Source organism: Halichoerus grypus, chromosome 12 (genome assembly GCF_964656455.1).
Source record: "Halichoerus grypus chromosome 12, mHalGry1.hap1.1, whole genome shotgun sequence".
Classification (NCBI taxonomy): Eukaryota; Metazoa; Chordata; class Mammalia; order Carnivora; family Phocidae; genus Halichoerus; species Halichoerus grypus.
Window position 1 is genome coordinate 18,662,081 of NC_135723.1, and position 23,540 is coordinate 18,685,620.

The 23,540-nt window shown below is 44.1% G+C and overlaps 1 long non-coding RNA gene and 1 pseudogene across 3 annotated transcripts in view; both read left to right on the forward strand.

The window, feature by feature from the left end:
* Positions 1–23,540, forward strand: part of LOC118546359 (uncharacterized) — a 566,662-nt gene that overhangs the window by 62,855 nt on the left and 480,267 nt on the right. For 2 of the 3 annotated variants that reach the window (XR_013443082.1, XR_013443081.1), the window contains exon 2: positions 12,891–12,985. This is a non-coding gene — a long non-coding RNA (uncharacterized LOC118546359). Of the gene's footprint in view, positions 1–8,042; positions 8,139–10,460; positions 10,582–12,890; positions 12,986–23,540 lie in introns of all 3 variants that reach the window. The other variant, XR_013443080.1, reaches the window with a different exon arrangement.
* LOC118546351 (large ribosomal subunit protein uL6 pseudogene) lies at positions 21,265–23,122 on the forward strand (annotated as a pseudogene).

The following is a 23,540-nucleotide window of genomic DNA, read 5'->3' on the forward strand; positions in this document are numbered from 1 at the left end:
TTTTGTCAAGCCCTGTGTCACCTGGGGGCAATTGCTGTTGATGTGATAGACAATATGTTGCCAAGAGTTTATTAATCAGCATCCTACTAAATTGTTTCTGTGATTTCCCCTGGAATGTGACACTAGCAAACCTCACCCAGGGTTTCAGATTATGGATTGAGCAAGGTGGGTTGGTTAAAGAACAATGACAAGCAGACACTTTATGAGGTTCATGAATAGCATCACTTAGCATGGAATAATCACTTAGCCCCTTTGAATGCCATTTTGTTTCACTCTGCATGTTACTGAGAGACAAGTTTTGATTTGCAGACACTAATGGCCATGGAATTGGCATTAACTTGCCAGATGTGCTATTTGTTTGAGAGCAGCATTAAGTAAAGAGTGCTGCAGAGGGTGTTAATGGCCTGCAGCCACTCTAATGGAGATGTATGCCTTCACTCTGATGTACTTAATTACCAATCAGCCAGGCCTGTCTTTAAGAGGCCTCCCCCTGGTTGCAGAGAACACAGGATGGCCCGTTTGCCACTCCGGACACAGCTGGCTGCTTCCTCTTCTGATTTGCCGCTGTGTCCTCGAAATCTGCTAAGATGGCCCACAGGCATCTCAAAACCAATGGTCCAAAGTGGAACATATCATTCTCCCAGCTGAAACCCCCTCTTTTCCTGTGCTCCCTATTTCACTAAATGACACCACCATCTGCCCAGATGCACAAGCCAGAAACCTGGGGGTTCTTTTGACCCTTCCTGCTTCTCATAAACTGTATCCAACCAACCTCAGGTTCTGCTGAGTCTAACTCCAAAGTAATGCTCGGTATACATCCATGCAGTAGCTGAGTGACCTAATGCTACTTGACCCCCTACATCCTCTGCAGTAGGATATTATTTGAGATAAATATATATATATATATATATTTATTTTATTCCTGTATCTTTCCTTTCCCTTTTCCCCAGTGAGGCAGGATCAGTAATATCTACAGTGAATATCCACAAAGAACAGGAAAAGCAGGAGCTAAAAACATCAGTAACAGACTGTGGGGTTGGGTTATTTGATGACTAGTAAAATACCTGGGGTAAGTCTGCATGGCTAGCTCATCAGGAATTCCATGGGCCTGCCTATACATCCTGATGGTAGCAGTTCACTACAGCTGACCTATCAGTGGGGGCCATTCTGAGTCCTGTTCCTGGCTAGAACTTCTGGGACTACAATGGTGATGGCAGAAATTTCCAGGTTTTTTGGTGGAAGTCAACTTTCCCTCCTGCTCTCTGATCTGGGGTTGCCTACCATCTTCCCATTCAGCCTTGCTCTTACTTCCATGTCATTCCTCCGCCCCTCCTAGGAGGCTGCCACAATTAACCTATCCTTGTTTGAAAATGGGGGCTAGGTGGAGGACTGGAGTTCATGGCAGTCATATTATGGATGAATTATGACATCATAGAGCATATTATTATGGATTTTTTGTTTTGTGCCCATTGCTTCAGGGAAGGGATATAGAAGACAAGAGAACAAAAATTCTTTTTTTTTTTTTAAGATTTTATTTATTTGAAAGAGTGTGTGTGTGAGTGGGGGGAGGGGCAGAGAGAGAGAGAGAGGGTGAGAGAGAGAGGGGGAGAAGCAGACACCCCGCTGAGCAGGGAACCCAGTGCAGGGCTCAATCCCAGGACCCTGAGATCATGATCTGAGTCAAAGGCAGGTGCTTAACCGACTGAGCCACCCAGGGGCCCCAAGAACGAAAATTCTTGATCTTGTTCCCATAACTTTATGAGTAGATTATGAAGTGGATCGTGGGAAAGACAACTTGTCTAGGTCAGAAGTAATAGCAGGGAAGACTTAACCCTAGACAAAAAATACAGCCTCCCATTTCTCCCCAACCCCAGTGCTTGGTGGGAAGAGAGAAGTGGGTGCACAGAGTACAAGGGCCTACACTCAGCTTCCTGGAAGTGTGTGGGGAGGCAACAGGACCCCAGAGTGAAACTGCTCGGGATATCCAGGCAGAGGGAGCAAAGGCACCCTCTTGAAGGTTCCTAGGCCCCATGTCTTTGGGAGAGAAGCCAATAAACTCAGTTGCACTAGTTACAAAGGGCAGAAGAACTCAAATGTTTCACCTCTCTCAGGGGGATTCTTATTTTAACGTTAAGCCAATCAATCTCTAGTCTCGGAATTTTAGGCCTGAAGGTGTGGCAAGGGAAAAGGGGCTAAAAGGGCCCTCCTGGGTCCTCAAGGCCCACTCTACCAGTTTATACGCCCAGCCGTCTATGCTATCAGGATGGGCAGGTAAGGTTTGGTGCAGTCCCATAGCCTGGGACCTTTGCTTTTTTTCTGCAGTGTGTTAGGAAAAAGAATTAGGAATTGTTACTGTTTGTTTCTCTACTGTTTGTAAAAATTGAGGATCATCTAATATTAAGGAAATTTTTAATGGCACTAGGGCTTAATATTTTCACCACCATTTCAGAACAGATATGGTTCTTTATATTCAACAGAGCCGCGGGGAAATTCATTGTGGTAAGTGTGGCAACCCTGCATGGAGCAAGTTTATGGGTGCCATTTTCCAACAGCATCTGCTCACTTCGTGTCTCTGTATCACATTTTGGTAATTCTCATACTATTTCAGACTTTTTCATTATTATTATATTTGTTGTGGTGATCCTTGTTCAGTGATATTTGATGTTACTGTTGTAGTTGTTTTGGGGCACCATGAACTGCGCCCATATAAGATGGAGTTTGGAACTGATAAATGTATGTGTTCTGACTACTCTGCAGACTGTTCCTCATCTCTCTCCCTCTTCTTGGGCCTCCCTATTCCCTGAGTCACAACAATATTGAAATCAGGCCAATTAATAACCTGACAATGGCCTCTAAGTGTTTAGGTGAAAGGAAGTGTCACATGTCTCTTAATTTAGTCAAAAGCTAGAAATGATTAAGCTTAGTGAGGAAGGCATGTCCAAACACAAGATAGACCAAAAGCTAGGCCTCTTGCACCAAACAGTTAGCCAAGTTGCAAATGCAAAGGAATAGTTCTTAAAGGACATTAAAAGCGCTACTCTAGTGAGTACATGAATGATAAGAAAGAGAAACAGCTTTGTTGGTGACCTGGAGAACATTTTAGCAGTCTGGATAGAAGATCACACCAGCCGCAACATTCCCTCGAGCCAGAGCCTAATCCAAGGCAGGACCTTAATTCTCTTCAATTCTGTGAAGGCTGAGAGGGGTGAGGAAGCGCAGAAGAAATGTTTGAAGCCAGCAGAGGTGGTTCAAGAGGTTTAAGGAAAGAAGCCATCTCCATGATATAAAAGTGCAAGGTGGCACAGCAGATGCTGACGTAGAAGTGGCAGGAAGTTATTCCAGAAGGTCTAGCTGAGATCATGAATGAAGGTGGCTACATACACAACAGATATTCAGTGTAGATGAAATAGACTTCTATTGGAAGAAGATGTCATCTAGCACTTTCATTATGAGAGAGAAGTCAGTGCCTGGCTTTAAAGCTTCGAAGGACAGGCTGACTCTTCTGTTAGGGGCTAATGTAGTTGGTGACTGTAAGTTGAAATTAGTGCTCATTTACCATTCTGAAAATCCTAGAACCCTTAAGAACGATGCTAAATCTACTCTGCTTGTGCTCTAGCAACAAAGCCTGGATGACAGTACACCTCGTTACAACATGGTTTACTGAATATTTGGAGCCCACTGTTCAGATCTACTGTTCAGGAAAAAAAATCCTTTCAAAATATGACTGCTCATTGACAATGTACCTGGTCACCCAAGAGCTCTGATGGAGATGGACAATGAGATTAATGTTGTTCTCATGCTGCCAACACAACATCCATTCTGAAGTCCATGGATCAAAGAGTAATTTCAACTTTATAGTCTTCTTGTTTAAGAAATAACTTTTCATAAGGCTATAGCTGCCATAGATAGTGATTTTTCTGATGGATCTGAGTAAAGTCAATTGAAAACCTTCTGGAAAGGATTCACCAGTCTAGATTCCATTAAGAACATTCATGATTTATGGGAAGAAGTCATAATATCAACATTCACAGGAGTTTGGAAGAAGTTGATTCCAACCCTCATGGAAAACTTTGAGGGGTTCGAGGCTTCAGCGGAGGAAGGAACTGCAGGAGGGTGGAACAGCCAGAGAACTAGGGTGAGAAGTGGAGCCCGAAGGCGTGGCTGAACTGTTACAGTCTCATGATAGAACTTGAACAGAGGAGGAGTCGCTCCTGCTGGAAGAGCAAAGAAAGTGGTTTCCTGAGATGGACTCTCTCCTGGAGAAGATGCTGAGAAGACTGTGGGAACGACAGCAAAGGGTTGAGCATATGGCAGAAATCTGGTGGATAAAGCAGTGGCAGGGTTTGAGAGGATGGACTCCAATGTTGAAAGGAGTTCTATTGTGGGTAAGATGCTATCGAAGAGCATCGCATGCTACAGAGAAATCCTTCTTGAAGAGTCAACCAATGTGACAAATTTCACTGTTGTCTTACTTTAAGAACTTGTCACAGCCACCCCAGCCTCCAGCCACCGCCACCCCGATCAGTCAGCAGCCATCCACATCGAGGCAAGACCCTCCACCAGCAAAAAGATGACGACTCCCCGAAAGCTCAGATGATGTTTAGCATTTCTTAGCAACAAAGGATTTCTAAATTACGCTACCTTGTTCTTTTAAACGTAATGCTATTGCACACTTAATAGCATAAACATAAATTTTATATGCACTAAGAAATTCATTTGACTCACTTTATTATGATATTGCCTTTATTGTGGTGGTCTGAGGTCTGCCTGTGTTCTTTTTTTTTTTTTTTAAAGATTTTATTTATTTATTTGACAGAGAGAGAGACAGAGAGAGAGCACAAGTAGGCAGAGTGACAGGCAGATGGAGAGGGAGAAACAGGCTCTCCGCTGAGCAGGGAGCCGGATGTGGGGCTCGATCCTAAGACCCCAGGATCATGACCTGAGCCAAAAGCAGCCACTTAATGGACTGAGCCACCCAGGTGCCCCCTTTTTTTTTTGATATTTTATTTTTAAGTAATCTCTGCACTCAACATGGGGCTTGAACTCACAACCTCAAGATCAAGAGTCACAAGCTCTACCAACTGAGCCAGGCAGGCACCCCTCTTTTTTTAAATATTTTTAAAATTTATTTGACAGAGAGAGCGAGAACACAAGCAGTGGGGGAGGGGCAAAGGGAGAGGGAGAAGCAGGCTCCCCACTGAGCAGGGAGCCCGATGTGGGGCTCCATCCCAGGATCCTGAGATCATGACCTGAGCTGAAGGCAGACGCTTAACTGACTGAGCCACCTGGGCCCCCCCTTTTTTAATGTGAGTGTACAGTGGTGAAGAATATAGCGATTACTACTAGATTTCCTGCCATCAGTTGATTTGTGCTAAGGCCCCAGCAGTCATATCCATCACTGCTCTTGCGCCATCTGGGCCAATGTTAGCACAGTGAAAAGAGTAATATTTTTGTATTATTATGAAAATAAATTTGAAGTTGTGGGTCTCTGGAAAGGGTTTTGGAACTCTCAGGTGGTTGCAGGCACACCTTGAGGGCACCATTTGATTGTACACATGAAAAAAATAGAAGTGAAATAAATTGTCGAAGGTATTGTTAAAAGTTCCTTATGGTCACAGTCTACTCTTTTGAAATACTTTTTGGTTGGGGGGGGCCGAAAGTTCACACAATATCACATTCTGTGTCATACAAGTGACTATCACACATAATTGTGATTTATTAGTCTCTTAAAGCAATATCTAGAGTCATGCAGCAGTACTAAAAAATAGCATCATGTTTTATGAATGTCACACCCAAACCTGCATGTATATAATTTAAGAGTAACATGAACTGGCTAATATTACTAGATATATATTCCTAAGGGCCAGTATATAAGTGTTGCCAATATAATGGTAATTTGTGTGTCCCCCAGAACTAATCCCTCTGAGTTGGAACATGAAGAGAGGCTTTGACACCATTGGTTAATACAAGAATCTATTGCATTCACTTGGAGAGAAAAGATTTGAGAAATTAACTAATTTGTATTTTGTCTTACTTAAGTGCCTCTGTATCTCAGATCTCCCCCAAAGTCAAAGCAGTGTCTCTGAAGTCAGAAAAGATATATCCCATAAACTTTCATGTCATTCAGCTGCAGTCAGCTTTTGTTTTGAGATCATAGGGCACAGGACAAGACCTGTAAAGAAATATTGCCCTGGAATCTGAATGGTGTGAGCTGTGGGAATGGATGTTTAGGATTATAGGTTATAATGTGTCAGTTCTGAATACTAGACTCTGAGGGACAGAGATGACCTTGGCTTCTCTGATATATTTTTTTAAAAGATTTTATTTATTTAACACACACACACACACACACACACACACACACACACACACAGAGCGATCACAAGCAGGGGGAGTGGCAGAGGGAGAGGGAGAAGCAGGCTCCCCCCTGAGCAGGGAGCCTGATGCAGGGCTCGATCCCAGGACCCTGGGACGATGACCTGAGCCGAAGGCAGATGCTTAACCGACTGAGCCCCCCCAGGCGCCCCTCTGATACGTTTTTTTTGAGCTTTGGTAACAATGTGGGGCCTTTAGAGAATGGGGCCCAGCTCTTTGGAGCAAAGACAGAACAGTGTTAATCGACTCTATAATGCTTCTTTCAAGTTGAGTAAGCACTGGTGTGAATAGCCTGGGAGATGACAAATCCTGAGGATAAGAGGAACACTGAAGATAAGAACACAATATCTGGCTTTAGGGTCAGTGGGTGAGGTCTGCTGCCCATGGAGCCCCAGCAATGGGGGTGGGGGAGGGGAGTCAGTCTTTGGACTGGTGTCTTTTATTTTTTTTTATTTTTTATTTTTTTAAAGATTTTATTTATTCATTTGAGACACAGAGATACACAGAGAGAGAAAACATGAGCAGGGAGAGAGGCAGAGGGAGAGGGAGAAGCAGGCTCCCCGCCAGGAGCCCGATGTGGGGCTTGATCCCAGGACCCTGGGATCATGACCTGAGCCGAAGGCAGACGCTTAACCATCTGAGCCACCCAGGCGCCCCGGGACTGGTGTCTTTTATTGTTTGGGTTTATATGATGTTAGGGAAAGTGGCTGATATTGACATTGACAAACATTATCCAACCACACACACATAGGAAAAACAAACACACCAACAACATAAACTATCAAACTTGGTCTGGCCAAAGTGATCATGGCGACTTACGAGAACCGCTTGCTATTTAAGCATTATTACCACACAGCAGAATGTTAGACGCATCCACAAAGGTGCTGAATGAGTTTTCCTGCATGGTTTTGGTAACAACTTAGTTCACATGCACACAAGTATCATAGTTTACCGCACTGGTCACATGCTTGTCTGCATAAAATAGAAGATGTACTTTCTGTGACTACATGATGTTGCTAGTATTGATTTATCTTCATAGATATTTTTCTACGGAAATTTTGATGAAGCAGTTGAGAATAGGGCAACTACGCCATGCCCTGGAGGTCCAGTTGAGGGTCCCCTTAAGTGTGGAGAAAGTGCTGTGTAAAGCCATGGGGGGGCCCAAGGCTTTTGCAGAAACACCCTATTGTCGTGGGTGCCGGCACCAGAAGTGACTGTGGTGGACATGGGTCCACACTAAGTCCATGTAAGCAAAACCATGAAGTGAACAAAGTCTTTTGAGCATTAGGCTCTAAAATCAGCTCTTCAGAGTGGATACCAGAGATAGCAGTCCTGTGAAGATGCGGTATTCTGATTACAGCTAGGACTTCAGGAGAAATGCGTACACAATAAAGTGAGACACTATGAATTATTTTTAAGATTTATTTATTTATTTTAGAGAGAGAGAGCAAGAGCATGAGCAGGGGGAGGGGCAGAGGGAGAGGGAGAGAATCCTCAAGCAGACCCCCCGCCGAGTGTGGAGCCCAACTCGGGGCTCACCCTCATGACCCTGAGATCATGACCTGAGCAGAAATCAAGAGTCGAACACTTAACAGACTGAGCCACCCAGGTGCCCCAAGCCACTATGGATTTTTGTTGAGAATAGCTCTTAATTCGTATACTTTCAGTGTCAGAAAGGATTCAGAGAAAGACTTTGCTGAAGGAACAAGCTGACAGAAGCTGTGGAAACTACATATATGAGAACCGAATGTGTAAGAATGGAGGTATGCGTATTTTGTTACTGGAGCTAATTCCAACTACTGCTTATAAAAACTGTCATCCTTTATTTCTTTAAATGTGAGTCACGATCCTAAAAGCATTACTGGAAAAGACTCGCCGCCTGCCTAGCTGCAAGATCCACAGGGCAGGGAAATGGAAATGTAACTGGCTGTCTTTTTTATTAGAATTGATTTCAGAAAATTATATTTACCTGGACTTGAAGTTGCTACCATTATCTACTTCCAGATCTGCCGGTAGTGGTTGGGAACTGGCCTTTGATGTGCTGTCCTTTTACCACCTGAGTAGAGGAAAATGAATTGTGGGAGGCAATGCAAGCTACATAAAGGACATTTGAAAAGCAAACCTGGCATTTTAGATATTTAGATGAAGCACAATTTGATCAAAATTAGTTATGCAGAGATGCTACCGTTTTTGCTAATGATACTCTGAGGAATGCAAAATAAACTTATTTTACCCACCTTTGGACCAAGACATGAACATATTAGTGGGGAGTTACGAGAAGCAGGCAGCATTGAAGGCAAATACATTTAAAATTCTTCTTTGTTATAGTTCTGTTGTTTTTAAAAGAGCAATGCTTTTCAAATCATAGCATTAATTCAAAGAAGTATAATTCTGCATGGCTAACAGGGACTGACTCAGTCATTTCTTTTTTCCAATGCTTTATAGTTATTGTTCAGGAAATTACTTTTGAAGCTGAGCCCTTTCTAAAGTGCCTCAGGTAATTAATTTTACTATAGATTCAGGTGGTAAATATCCATCCCTTACTGTTTTGAGGAGAATCCAGAGCAATGTGGTTGGTATTTTTTTTATTACCGTGAAATTTTCAAGGAACAATTTGAGTTCGTGTAAAATGTTAGCACACTCATTCTCTCACTCAGTGTCTTCGGTCGGGCTCCTTAGAAACAGATACTGAGCTGAGCACTTGTGGGCAGGGGAGCTGTGCTCGCTCACTCACGCATCAGTCAGTGCTTGGTTGTGGGCTGCCCAGGGGAGGTGTAAATGCCAGGCACTCAGGTGCTCTGCGTGATGTGGTGAAACAGCTCTGGTAGCCCCAGAGCAGGGCTCTGAAGATGAATCGAAAGGATGGGGCCATTGAAACCAAAAGCACATAAAAGGATGCAAAGATGGGCGCCTGGGTGGCTCAGTGGGTTAAGTATCTGCATTCGGCTCAAGTCGTGATCCCAGCGTCCTGGGATCCAGTCCCGAATCAGGCTCCTTGCTCAGCGGGGAGCCTGCTTCTCCCTCTGCCTCTCCCTCTTTCTCTCTATCTCTCTTGAATAAATAAATAAAATCTTAAAAAAAAAAAAGGGACGCAAAGAAACACAAGAATAAAAAGGATGTGGTTAGGAAGGAGAACCCAAAGTGTCCGCTGCTCTTGACACATATTTATTGAGCACCTACTGTTTGGTAGATACTGTTCGCAGAGCCTGAGGAATGAGTGGACTGGGGCTTCTATGCTAGTGAGGGGAGACAGTGTAAGTAAGGTATCCTGTGAATGACAGTCACACGGTGATACATGTTAGGAAGAATATAAAGCAGGGCGAGGGAAAAGACCTTGATTGGGGGCACTAGATTAGATAGTGTTGTCAGGGGAAGTTAAATAAACAAATTATATAGGAGATGTATTTGAGTTTCCAGGGGGCTATGCTTTGGGAAGTACTGGTATTGTGTATTGTTTCTCCCTAACCCTGGGAACTTCTTTCACATGGAGCTCCAAGAAGGGAAGTGAGCTTCTATTTGAATAAAACCATCACAATGGGTATTCTTGACATAGGAACAACAAACATAAAATAAAATGCCTTAAATTTTTTTTCCCCCTCTGCATTTATTTTTAAATGTTCTGAAGGCAAATATTTGGGGAAGCAAAGGAAAAAGAAAACTGGTTCTGGATGTTAAGAATTCTGATAATGTACATTGGAAAGCATCTCCATTCTGAGTGAGAACTTTAAAAAAAATCTAAGTTATTTGGGGGATAATGAGTAGAGAAGGAGGAAAACACAGCATCTGGCTTAGAACATAAAGATAGCCTTGATGTTTAAAACGGAAGATCCTGGAGAATCTAAATGACACAGTACAGGGCGCCTGGGTGGCTCAGGTCATGATCCCGGGGTCCTGGGATGGAGTCCCAGGTCGGGCTCCCTGCTCAGCGGGGCACCTGCTTCTCCCTCTCTCTCTCTGACAAATAAATAAATAAAATCTTAAAAAAAAAATGACACAGTAGACATTTGAAAGAAAGGTGTGTGATGAGGTCACAGTGTTGTAGAGTGGATATTCAAGGTCAAGTACTGGATCTTCTTCTGTTTCAGGGGTGACTGGACTCCTGACACTGATTCAAGCTAAAACTCAAGAGATTGCCAATCTATTAATGTCTGGGATTATGTTGGTAGGAGATCTTCCTGGCGAGTGCTGGTTTAGAAATTCTCTCTCGTGAGTATTTCACCTGAAGAAATTCCTGGTAAAACTCATTTACCTACTATTTTACCGCACCTCATTGCTCTTTGGTCTTTTGGGCCAGAGCTGTCAAGAGGTAATGCTGGAAGGAGCCAAATAGGAATTTACTAGAGGAATAGAATACTTTCCTTTCTTATTCTCCATGGTAAATGTTTCAGGGTTTTTCTAGTAGGGAAGAGAAAAGATAGGACGCGGATTATCATGGTCACACTGTGTCATTTTTAGTAGGTAATGCTTCCCAGCTTTGTTTTGTTAAAAAAAATATGTATCCTGTTAAGAAATTAAGTGGATTATGGATTTTGAAACTTCATTAATGAGCACTAATATCATTATCAAAATGCCAGTATTCATTATAATTTAAAAATGAATCAGTAATCAATTAATTTAAATAATTTAATGTAAGAATATCGAAATGAACTATGTGGCAAGTGCCTTTCAGACACCTATCTGAAAAGCAAAAACAGTGCTGGTAACGGACAACGAAATATATAACAGCAAAGGGGGGGCTGATATTTTTCTTCTTTGGTCAGCCTAACCATAAAGAGAAAACTGCCTGGGGACTATGAAATTAGAACACGCCACAGGCCATTTATCACCCAACAAATATATATTGATCGTCTACTGATCTAGGTGCTAGAGGTGCAATGGTGAAGACCACAGGCGTGGAGCTTACCTGCTAGGGGCAGGATATAGATGCACACACTTGATGAAAAGTGTGTGGAAGAAAACAAATGGAGTGACAGGACGGAGTGAGGGTTGGCCACCTTATTTTGTGAAAGGCCAGATGGCAAATGCTTTAGGCTTGCCGGTCGTATGATCTGTTTCGACTACTCAAGTCCGTCGCTGTGGTGGGAAAGCAATCAAAGGCAGTATGGAAATGAATGGGCATGGCTACGTTCCAATACAACCTGGTTTACAAAAACAAACAACAAACAGGTGGGCCAGCTTTGGCCTGCTCATATGGTTTGATGCCTCTGGAAGTGGAGTGCTGCTTGGAGTGGGGCATGGTGACCTCAGACCCCACCGTTTGAGGAGACTCCTCTGAGGAGGCAACATTTGGGGCGAAAGTAGAACAGTGGGGAGCCAGCCCCGGGAAGCATGGGGAAGAGCATTCCAAGCAGAGGAAATGGTTAGGTCAAAGGTCCTGTGGCAGGAACAGGCCGGGTCCCCTTGATGTGGGCGGCTGTCTCATTTTTGCTGTGTAACCTCGGGCAAGCCACTGAATTCTTTGAGCTCTTTTGTCACAGACAGAAAACAAAAAGAAATGGTGATAACACCCTGCTTACAGTTTTTTTGTGAAGTAGTGTAGGCGAAAGCATTTTTCTGACCAAATGTCAGGTAGTATTATTAACAGCTAGGATTTAGAAAAAAAAATAGTGGTGAAGAAACTTTCGTAGAATCAGGATTTCGGTGTCAAGGTACCGGTGCTTTATGGTAGCTCTTCGAATTTTCAGTATGGGGTGTGCTCTTCATCTGCCGCTTTCCGTCCTGTGTACCAATGCTTTGCGGCCAGTTCACTTCCTGCTGGCTGCTTCTCCATCTTATTCAGCAGGCTTACGAGTATTTCTGAAACGTTGTCATTGTTATTCTCTGTGTGTTGAGCAAAGAGTTGTTAAATTTTTGTCTTGTGTTGTTTTTTTGTTACTCAGAAACAAAAAACATACTGGGAAATCCACAGACCGCCAAGTTTTATTTCTGTGAGAGCCTTCTGGGCCACCGACGGGCTCGCAGCCTGACAAAGCTAGGCCTCAGAATTCCTCTATTGTCGAAGGACTAGGGACAGCGTGGCCTGTCAGTCTGTTCATGACCTAACTTTAATGTGCCATCAAAGCTTGCTCCTGTCACCCGGCTACAGGCTTTCCCCTGGTTTCGGGTCCCCATCCGGGTTCTGCCAAGCTCACGCCTCCTCTGTGTTGCCATGCTATGGACACTTCTTGGCCCACACGGGTCTCTTCAGTGCGGTGGTGGGGAGCCCCTGTGAGGAGGGGGCGAGGGAGGACCTGGGAAGTCCTATCACCCGACACTCAGACATCATCAGTGTGCAGATGAGCCAAACAGACCACCGCCTTGCTTGACACAAGATGAGAGCAGAATGGAATAAGAGCAAACCCTCCACAGATGCTTACCTCAGGGCTTTTGGTTTTAACCAAGGAAGTGTCCACCAAGAATGTGGGTGTAAGAAAGAAACTGGATTCTCTTCTGCGTAATATTGTGACTTCCTGACTCTATGGAAGGAAAAATTATGATGATTTCAGTAAATATTTTCTTCTTTGTTATGGCTTTAGACTGTCCACGAACACGAATGTTTGTCCCTGAAGGATGTGTGGCTGGAACTGGTGTGATGGGTCCACCTTGGAATGAATAGGCGTTAAGTGAACAGGTGAGTGCCCTCAGCTCACCCTTGTGAGGAGCCCGCCCTGAACAGCCCCTTGCCTCCCAGTTGTCAAGGCACATGGGGGCATCAATAGAGATTGTCGCCCGTCTTCCTGGAGCCCCTGCTGAAAGGCCCAGATGTGAGATTTGCTCGACTGGGGGTGCAGGGGGATGGATTCTGGGGTGAAAATGGATCCCTCTGGGTGAGGGGAACAATTTCCCAGAAGGTGTGGAGCTTTTCCTTCTTAAAACTAGAGGCAAGAATCTCTTTGAGGGAGACTTTTAGATATGAGGGCACTGGGCTCAGGATGTGAACAGGTTGGTTCTGAGCCCAAGCACAGATTCTGTTATGCAGAGTTAACGGCTTAGGCTCATGTTGCCTCTGGATTCTGAAGAAAATCAAACCTAGCGTTCAGCTTAAAAAAAAATTACCTTGACCCTTCAGTAAAGAAGTCATCCCAAACAGGCTGGTGTAGGTGAACTGGGGGAACTGGGCTGCAGGGTCAAGGCAGCAAAACAGAGGGTCTATGCTGTGTCTGCGGACCCTGCCTCGGAGCAGCAGAACCATGAGTGGGGTCCTCAGCAGAGAGAGGGGTACCGAGACTGTCAGTCCTAAGACAGAACTCTTTGTCCTAGGAGCTTCTGTCAAAACATTGTAGAAGTGCAGAAGACAGGACGGGAAAATTTCAAGTGTAAAGTATAACTTACTGATAACAAGATCACTTGAGTTGTAATCTATGACTAAAGCCTCAGGCTGGAAGACGATAATTCTGGTGACATTTAGGCATTGCCCAAGACATTAGGCAAGAAATGTATTTGGGAGTAAAAAAATTTACTTGTACTTCTGGAATCATATCCTCTGGACCATTATTCACTTCATCTACCATGAGGCCAGCCCTGGTGGAAGACAATGCAGAATTTACTACTTGTAACCCAGAAAGGCAAAGATGACCGCAGTCACTGGCCCACGTGGTGGATAGCCAGAAAACATGAAAGTGGTGAATAATGTATTTCTGCCTGTCCTTCCAAAGGAGGACCTCTTCCCTGGAATAGCATCTTTTCAAAGAGCCCATGAATACATTTAACAGAATCAGATGCAATCAGAGATGATTAAAAGCATCGGTGATGCTGATTACATGATAGATCAACAAGAAAGTATTTTCACTAAAATACCTGGATGTTTCTACCTTGATAGCCACGAAGTCTATTTCAAACTGCTAATTTGATGTACAGTCCCCATGCTATTTTGAAAACCGTAATCACTGTGGTCAATCGCAACAAAACCCCCTTGCATAGCTCTCCCACATCACACTACCTGCTTGGCCAAACCACAGCCCTGAATCAATCCAAGGCTGCCCTGCACCTTGCAGTAGATTGTGGCAGATGAATACGCACCACCACCCCCCCCCCCCGGTGTTAATTGAATTAATGACCATAAACCTCAAATGAGCCTTTAATGCCATACTTTTCTCCTCCATTTACTCTTTCACTCTCCTGGGTGACTTTTCTCCTCTCTACAATAGTCCACAATGTTCCAGACAGAGGTTGCTTGGCCAGCCTGGACCTGAACTCAGAGCCAGTTCCCAAGGAGCAGAGCCACGGCCAACTCACACCTCGCACCGGCCATGAAGTGTTGTAAACTGCGGGTTTGGGGGGTCTCTTGTGATTGAAGCACAAGTACCCCTCTGACCAGTATCCTCTCCCTTCAGAAAGTATCCAGACTCCGATCACTTCTCCTCTTAGCCTGCTTTGAGCCATCATCTTCCCCTGCCTGAATGACTACAGCAGCATCTAACTGGTCTCCCTGCTTCTCTCCTCAGCCTCCTACGGTCACTTCTCAGGAAAGCAGCCAGAGAAATCCTGTTAAAACCTGTTTCATGTCTCTGTTCAAAACCCTGCAATGGCTCTTTGTTTCATGAGCTACCATGGCTGGTGCCCGTTACCTCTCTCCTCTCCTGTCCCCATTCTCCCCCTTGCTCAGTGTGTTCTATCCCACTCACCTCCTTGCTCTTTCCTCAACTCAGCAGCCAGCTTCTTGCCTTCGGGCTTCTCTCTGAGCCCTTCTCTCTGCTGAGCCTGCTCTTCTCCAGAGAGCCTCAGATCAAACTCCTTCAAATTTCTGCTCAAATACCACCCTCTCAGGGAGGCCAGCCTGACCCCTCTATGGATGGTGGTACCCTTTCCCCTCCCCCCTCAGCACCTTTGATCCCCATTACCCTGCCCTACCTGTTTTCCACTTAGCACTTGTCACCTTTCAACGTACTATATCATTTATTTTTTACCTCGTATTTCTTTACCTCCTATCTTTCTCATTTACGGCCGGCCTCCCCCATTGGAATGTGAGTTCCATGTGGGCAGACATCTTCACTTTGTTCACCGGCTGCACGGGCTGGCTGTTTCAGTGACAGCACATTAAGTATTTAATACTGAGGCAACTTAGAGAAAGTATTTATTCACTGTAGAAGACAGGGAAGCTGGAAGAAGATGATGCTAGGAAGAGGGGATGGCTTTGCAAATCGACACAGGGAGCCAGGGCCCGTCCGCACCCAGCTCCGAGGGCCAGGAGACACTAGTGCAGAGCGGGTAGTCGGCTGTGGTCATGGTTATGCCTGTGGCTCTTCCCACTGGGAGCAAACCCAAAAATGCCTGTCCTTCTGCCCGGGTACTTGGGTTTCTCATGCTTCAGACATGCCATAGTTAGGTATATAGGGTGCTAGTTTGAGAGCTAGTTTGAGAGCTAAGCTCACCTGTGGCCTAGCACTTTTTCTCTTGTATGAATATGCCACCCATCCCCACCTCTTCGTCTATCCATGACCATGGGTCCAGTAGAGGCCAAGTCCTCTCTTAGTGGGTAAACAACACAGCTCATTGATCTTCTGAGCTAGGAACCCAGAATAATACCTGGCACATAGTAGTTGCTCAATAAATTGGTTGAAGAAAAGAATTCAGAAGAACAACCGAGTCCTGGAATAAGAGAGATATCTTAAAGCGTGGCTGTTCAGCCCGGCTGTATGCAAGTTTTTCAGATAAAACTGGATGAGAGTAATTAAGTGGAACAATGGTCTGATTGAGGCTTAACAGTGGGCTTGTTTCCCAAGAAAACACTTTGAAATATTTGGGGTCTTGGACAAAAGTTCAAGTCCAGTGTTACCTAAGGTCTTTAAATGACTGAAATGCTCTAACTGTTGGGCAGCACTAGTTAACTTGCAGTTAGTGGTTAAGAACATAGACTCTGGAGCCAGATTAGGTTCAAATTCCCACTCTGGCACTTACTAGCTGTGTGAACTTGGGCAAGTTACTTAACCGCTCTGGGATTCATTTCCTCAGTTGTAAAATGGTGGCAAAAATTCCTACCTCACAGGGCTATTGTGAAGTTAGATAAGTTAATGCATAGAAGCATTTATCTCGATGCCCAACACAGAGAGAGAAACATATGTTCTACGTTCGCTGTTATGCTGTCATTATTACGTATACTGTAACCACCCTCTCTACCTGTTGTGCTAAGTGGATTCTGAAAGCCAGGAAAAGACTGAGTTCTTTAAAATACTGTTGCCCAAATGTCTGTTCCCTATGCAGTGTGCTTGGTCAAAGTTGGCCTATTGGTTTCATATTTGTTTAACGTTTGATGGGCGGTGAGGGGGGGTAAGTCCTAGAAAAACTTTTAGTCTTTTAAAAATAGCCTTTAGATTCTCTCCTCTCTTCAAATCCTCCTCTCCTCCTTCTTCCTCTTATTTAGTTTTATTTTTAAATAATCCCCTCATCCAACATGGGGCTTGAACCTACAACCCTGAGATAAAGAGTCACATGTTCTACCTGATTGAGCCAACCTGGCTCCCCTCCCCTTCTTAATCTCTAATAATATCCTGGCTTTCTTAGAAAAGAGTGAGGCGTCCAAAGGTAAAGAAGATTGTTGACATAGTCCCCAGAAAGATGGATCTTTTGTGAAAATGTGCATTAAAAAGGAAATGGGGATTACAGGTAAGTTTTCTTCTTAACACTTTTACAGTTGATCCTTGAACAATGCAGGGGTTAGGGGTGCCCACCCCCATGCAGTTGAAAATCTGCATATAACTTTTGATTCCCCCCAAACCTAACTTTGAATAGTGTAACTTTGACCAGAAGCCTTACCAAGAACAGAGTCTATTAACACGTATTTTGTATGTTCTGTGTATTACATACTATCTTTGTACAATAAAGTAAGCTGGAGAAGAGAAAATGTGAAGAAAATCATAAGGAAGACACGATACATTTACAGTACTGTATTTATCAAAACAATTCGTAAGTGGGGCCACAGTTCCCACCCACGTTGTTCAAGGGTCAACTCTATTTTCTAAAACATGCCCAGTGAATATGGATATTTAAAAAATCAGAATAGGATCTTTTATAAAGAATAAAAAAATCATGCCCAAATCTTGTTAAATAACTAAAAGATCAACTTAAAGGAGGACCACAGAAGGGCAGGTCGAGTGGGGTACGGGCTAGAGCTTGGAGCAGGAGGGAGCATGGGAGGAAGTATATGGGAAACAGGACTGAGAGGCAGGCTCCCCTACCGACCCCAAACCATTTGGAAGAGTAAAGAGAAAATCAGGAGACCAGAAAGACTCTTAGCTGACCAGTAAACCATGTTTGAGCACCTACTGTATGCGAATCACTATGCTAGATGCATACTGTAGGAGAGAGGGCGATGAAGAAAACAGGGTCTCTGTCCTCCTTTTGCACCGAGACAGGCCCTTCAGAGGACACAGGCTCTGAAGCATGTGCATCAGCCCCTTCTTTTGGAGAGAAGAAATCTTTTAGAAGCATGATGCCAGTCTTCTTCAGAGTGTCCTCTGCAGACCCAGTACATCGGGAATATCAGAGCTGACCGTGAAAATTGCCGATTCTCAGGCCTCTCTATTCCTGATGAATCAGAACGTCTGGAGCCCAGAGCCAAAGGCTCTGGCTTTTAATCAAGCACATTGGGGGAGGTTCTTACGCACAATTTAAAATGTTAGAACTCCCACTGCTTTTACCGAATGAATTATAAGAGAAATTGCTTTCGGCTGGAGGGTGGGGATGGATGGTCGCACGGAGGAAAATCTGAACCAAGGCTTTGGCTGGATTTTGCTACCTGTACCAAAAGGGAGGCGGCGTTCCAAGAGCGGAGTGGCTCGGTCCAAAGCAATGAAGTACATGGGGGGCCGGTAGTCAGGGAGGGGCCGCCAGCTCTGGGGTTTCAGGCAGACACGTGCCGCAGACACGTCTTCTCCCTTGTGCATCGGCCCTTCAGCAGTCTCAGGCTTCTCTCTGCCATGTGCAACCAGGATGACAGTCGAGAGGAATTTCACCACGGGAAAGCTGGTTTTGCTTGGTGCTCATTTGTCACTGAGTGAACGAAACTCACCAGCTTTCTGCCTTCTGTCAAGTCAGCTGTTCTCTGAATTCAAGCAGAAGGATGAGAATGGGTTGCTGCTCGGGCTGGAAGGTTGCCGTTCTTAGCACTTGCGATCCCAGGAGCTGACTCTGTTTCACGTGGAACGCAGCGCCCTCTGTGCTCCTCTTACCTAGGTCAGGCCAGCACGTGGCGCACCAGGTGGGTTTGCCGTCTTGGGTGGCCCCTGGGGTGAGTGAGCGGCGTGCAGCAGGAGATCAGATGTTACTAAATAGCATAAGTGGCCATACCAACTGTTGGGTCTGCACGGGGCTTGGTGCCTCCCTTACTAGACCACCTGGAGGCTGTCAGTCAACCGAAAAACAAGCATTTAATGACTGATCCTGCTGTTGACTCCGTGCTCCCTCACTCCACCCCTTTCTTGATTTCTAGCTGATGCTATTTGAGGGTTATAAGGGATGAGGGCTTGGTGCTTATCTCCCCATGAAGCCTGGGGCCCGGGCTCACCCCTCTGCAACCTCACCACGACAACGCTGCTTCCTTTCTGGCCCCCACCCTCATGGTATAGCAGGAAAACATGAGCTGGGAGTACCATACGGACACGGTGCAGAGGGCATGGAGATATGCTGCCCAGAGGTCCCTCCCAGGAAGGACTCGAGGTCCCAGCCCTGGGAGTGTTGTCAGAAGACAGGTGTCAGCCATCAGCCCTTTGGGGTCTCCTCCAGGGCCGTGTCTACATCCAACGACTGACTGAGGCAGGTATATACATGCTTGGCTATTTGAGCCAGTGCTGGACGACTCAGACGCATCTCCCAAACCTGCTTCCTGTCCCTTCCTTCCACAGGTGCTAATCCTAAAGTTATTCCCTAATAGAAAGCCACAACCTTAGTCCATGATGAGTCTGCTTCCCAAAGAACCCAACTTGCAACACGTGAATTTGAATTTCAACTAATTGGGAGTCCTGTGATCTTGAGGAAGCAATAATTTATTTTCTGTTAGGCTTAATTTCCATCTCCGAAAAATGGGAATAATAAGTCATTTCTTCATTGGATTGTTGTAGTGCACTTAGTTTAATACTGGTGCAGAGTAATCACTCGTAAATATTATATCATAATCTTGGGAGAGTTATAGAACTCCTGTGAGTCTTAGATCCTTTACCTAAAAATGAGAATAATACCACTTACATTCAGGAATTTAGTAAGGATTGTATGACACATGTATTAGGTACTCAATAGATATCACCCTCCTCCTACCATTTTCCCTTTAACATATCAACAGTACCTTTACATAGTGAATTTAAAAAATAATTCATGTTTATTTTCTTTCTCTTTATTGGTTACTCTTTATCAGAGTATAGGGTGGTTGTATTTGGAGGAGGAAAACTAAACGCAGAGCAGAAAGGTGGGGCTAGAGTGCAGCTCTGGTTTAGCGCCTCTCTTCCATCACAGTTCAAAGGCCATTCCTCCAGGAAGCTCACCCTGACTGACTCAACACATTCCACAAGACTCACATACACACTTTGACTCCCCTCTCTTTTCCACTTTTGTAAGCCTGATAATGATATATTCCCGTGGATGACAGGATTTCTATGTTAATATTGTCTCTGGGAAGTGGGGAATCATACCTGTTTTTCAAACAGGTGTTCATTGGTTACTGTGCTAGTTCACGGTGACTGACTCTTACAACAGTGCCGAGTCCTGTCTAGCCCTGCGAGATGCTCCGGAATTCCTGCAGAGTGGATGAGGACTACAAGAGCTAGTTGCGGTCTTCTGAGGCCATGTGGTCCAACTCTGTCACCTTAGTCATGAGGAAACTTCGTGTAGGTCAGCTCTCTTTAGATGATGATATTTAAAGGCTCGTGTGAAATTTTGGTAGCCTCATCTTTCTTAAGTCTCCTCTGTTTTATAACTTGATACTCTGTTTTTGCTCTGAAGCTGGTCAGTTGTAGGAACATTGTCTTACGCTGACACCTACTGGGCAGGTGGGAAAAGAACTGGTATCAGCCACACTGGTGTTTACAGCTAGAAGCAGAGTTCTGTCTTCCTCCATGGGTTTATCTTTAAGAAGCATCTTTCTTACAAATCTCCTAGTTTTAAGCTTTCTTTGCCCACTTCTCCTACTAGATGTAAGGTCTGTAGTGGATTTTAGGTTTCTCGGGTGTGATGATTTCATCCAGTTAACATGTTAAAAGCCCAAAATACTTTTAATCAATGTCATTCCACAGACATACTTACCATTTAATGATGAACAATAATCACGCTCATTCAGTGTGACCTTAATTCTGCAAGCACCGCAGCTCTGAACAGCTGATGTCAAGTGGGTCCAATGCAGAGGATGGGGGCATTCTTCCTCCTTGATTCCCCCATTGGTGGGAGCAGCCAGGTGCCCTCTGATCTGGATCAAAAGCTCTCCACGATGGCACAAAGAACCATCCATGATGAACGTGGTAAATTCTTTCCTTGAAGGTTTCTCTGGGGAATCACGACCCCAGTAAAAAGTCATCCAAGTGTTTCATTATCCTCATGCAACTGTGTTACAAAACCATCTCTCCCTTGCTTTTATTTAAAAGTTTCTTTTGTTTGTTCTCCTAAGGTTTGGAAATGATTAATCAAATTCTACTCAGGGAAACTTTACAAAATATACCAGTAGGTTATATTCTAATTATCTCCTTACCAATCCCTTTGCTGGCAGGAAATGAGCCCTTAACTAGTGTTAAATGTGGTATAGTATAGTAGTAAAGAGCTTTAGAATTAGGCAGTAGTATTTATATATATATATTTAAGAAGGCTCTACACCCAACATAGGACTTGACTCATGACCTGAGGATCAAGAGTTGCATGCTCTACTGACTGAGCCAGCCAGGTGCCCCCAAACCCTTTGCACTGTACTTTTTCTTTAGTTAATAATTAATCACTTTTGCCATATCTACTGAGGGAACGAAGACCATTCTCAGCAATCAGACCGTTGACATTCCAGAAAATGTCACCATCACTCTGAAGGGACGTGCTGTTATTGTAAAGAGCCCCAGAGGAACACTGTGAAGGGACTGCAATCACATCAATGTAGAATTCAGTCTCTTTGGAAAGAAAAAGAAGAGGCTCTGAGTTGACAAATGGTGGGGAACAAGAAAAGAACTGGCTACTGTTTGCCCGGTCTGTAGCCATGTACAGAACATGATCAAGGGCGTTCCACTGGGCTTCCGTTACAAGATTAGGTCTGTGTACGCTCACTTCCCCATCAACGTTGTTATTCAGGAGAATGGTTCTCTTGTTGAAATCTGAAATTCCTTGGGTGAAAACTCTATCCACAGGGTTTGGATGAGGCCAGTTGTTCCTTGTTCAGTAGCTCAAGGCCTGAAAGGTGAGTTAATTCTTGAAGGGGATGGCATTGAACTTGTCTCAACTCTGCTGCTTTGATTCAGACAAGCCACCATGGTTAAATACAAGGACATCAGGAAATTTTTGGATGGTATCTATGTTTCTCAAGAAGGAACAGTTCAGCAGGCTGATGAATGAGATCTAAGTTGTCCAGCTACAGAAACAACAAGATGCCGGATGTTTTTTCAGATTTATTTGTGATATTTTATTTATTTTTTTAAAGATTTTATTTATTCGAGAGGGAGAGAGAGAGAGAGCGTGCAAGAGCAGGGGAGGGAGAAGTAGACTCCCCTATTTATGGTATTTTAAAGATGCAGTAAAAGCTGTATTGATTTTGGGAAAAAATAATGTAATCATTAAAAGTACTTTCTAATGAGTTCTAGTTTATCTCATGTGGTGTGTGTGTGTACATATAATAGAATATTATTCAGCCATACAAAAGAAGGAAATTCTGTCATTTTTTGATGACAATGTGGATAAATGTGTAGGGCATTATGCCAGATGAAATAAGCCAGCCAGAAAAAGACAAATATTGCATGGTATCACTTATATATGGGATTAAAAAAAAAAAAAAAGACAAGGAAGTTAGACTCATGGAAGCAGAGAATAGAATGGTGGTTTCCAGGAGCTGGGAGATTGGGGAAATGAGACATTGGTCAAAGGTTACAAACTTTCAGTTATAAGATGAATAACTTCTGAGGATGTAATGTGTAGTGTGGTGACTATAGTTAATAATGCTGCATTGTCTGTTTGAAATTTGCTGAGAGTCGCGCAAACACACAGGATAACTATGTGAGTGATGGTTATGTTAATTAGCTTGATTGTGGCAAACATTTCACAACATACAGATACATCAAATCATGTTGTATGCTTTAGATACATATGATTTTATTTGTTATTCATACTTCAGTAGAGCTGAAAAAAGAGAAGAAAGGAAGACAGCACCCAGGGTCTAGGCCTGAGCTCAAGCCTTCCTCTCTTCATGTTTTCTGATTGTCACAAACGATCTGTTTTTCTCTCAAACTTCTCAGACAAACTTTGGTCCTCATATTGTCTGTTTCAGACTTTAAAAAATGGTCATAGGGATTTATTTGTTAAACAAATTTGAGCTCCTACAAAGTGCCAGCACTCGGGGTAGAGCAGTGAATAAAACTATAAAATTTCTTGGCTTTGGGGCACCTGGGTGGCTCAGTTGTTAAGCGTCTGCCTCCGGCTCAGGTCATGATCCCAGGGTCCTAGGATCGAGCCCCGCATCGGGCTCCCTGCTCGGCGGGAAGCCTGCTTCTCCCTCTCCCACTCCCCCTGCTTATGTTCCCTCTCTTACTTTCTCTCTCTCTGTCAAATAAATAAATAAAATCTTAAAAAAAAAATTCTTGGCTTTATAGAGCTTTTATTCCAGAAGAGGAGGATGGAAAAGCAAATAAAGCATACGATTTGTCAGATGACCAAAAAATGCTAAGTAAAAAAATAGGGCAAGAAGATTGATGGGATTGTGTGTGTGTGTGTGTGTGTGTGTGTGTGTATTGGGGGGACATGGTTGCTCACTGCTCATAGAGCTATATGGGGGGCAAAGGAGCTCTGGGCTTCTTGTGGTGACACAAAACGGATTAAACGTATGCTGAGGTTGGTCTTGATGGTCTCAAGGAAGATAGTGGTGTGGACTGGGAGGGTTGGAGAGTTGGTAGATTGGGCTCTTGCCAGAAGCATGAACAGTCCCCTGCCAAAGGCAGTGTGGAAGAGAATGTGGGGAGGAGTTCCCTGATCTTATCTGGAGCTTAGAACGTTGGTGGGCTTCCCTTTCGATTCCCTCTGTT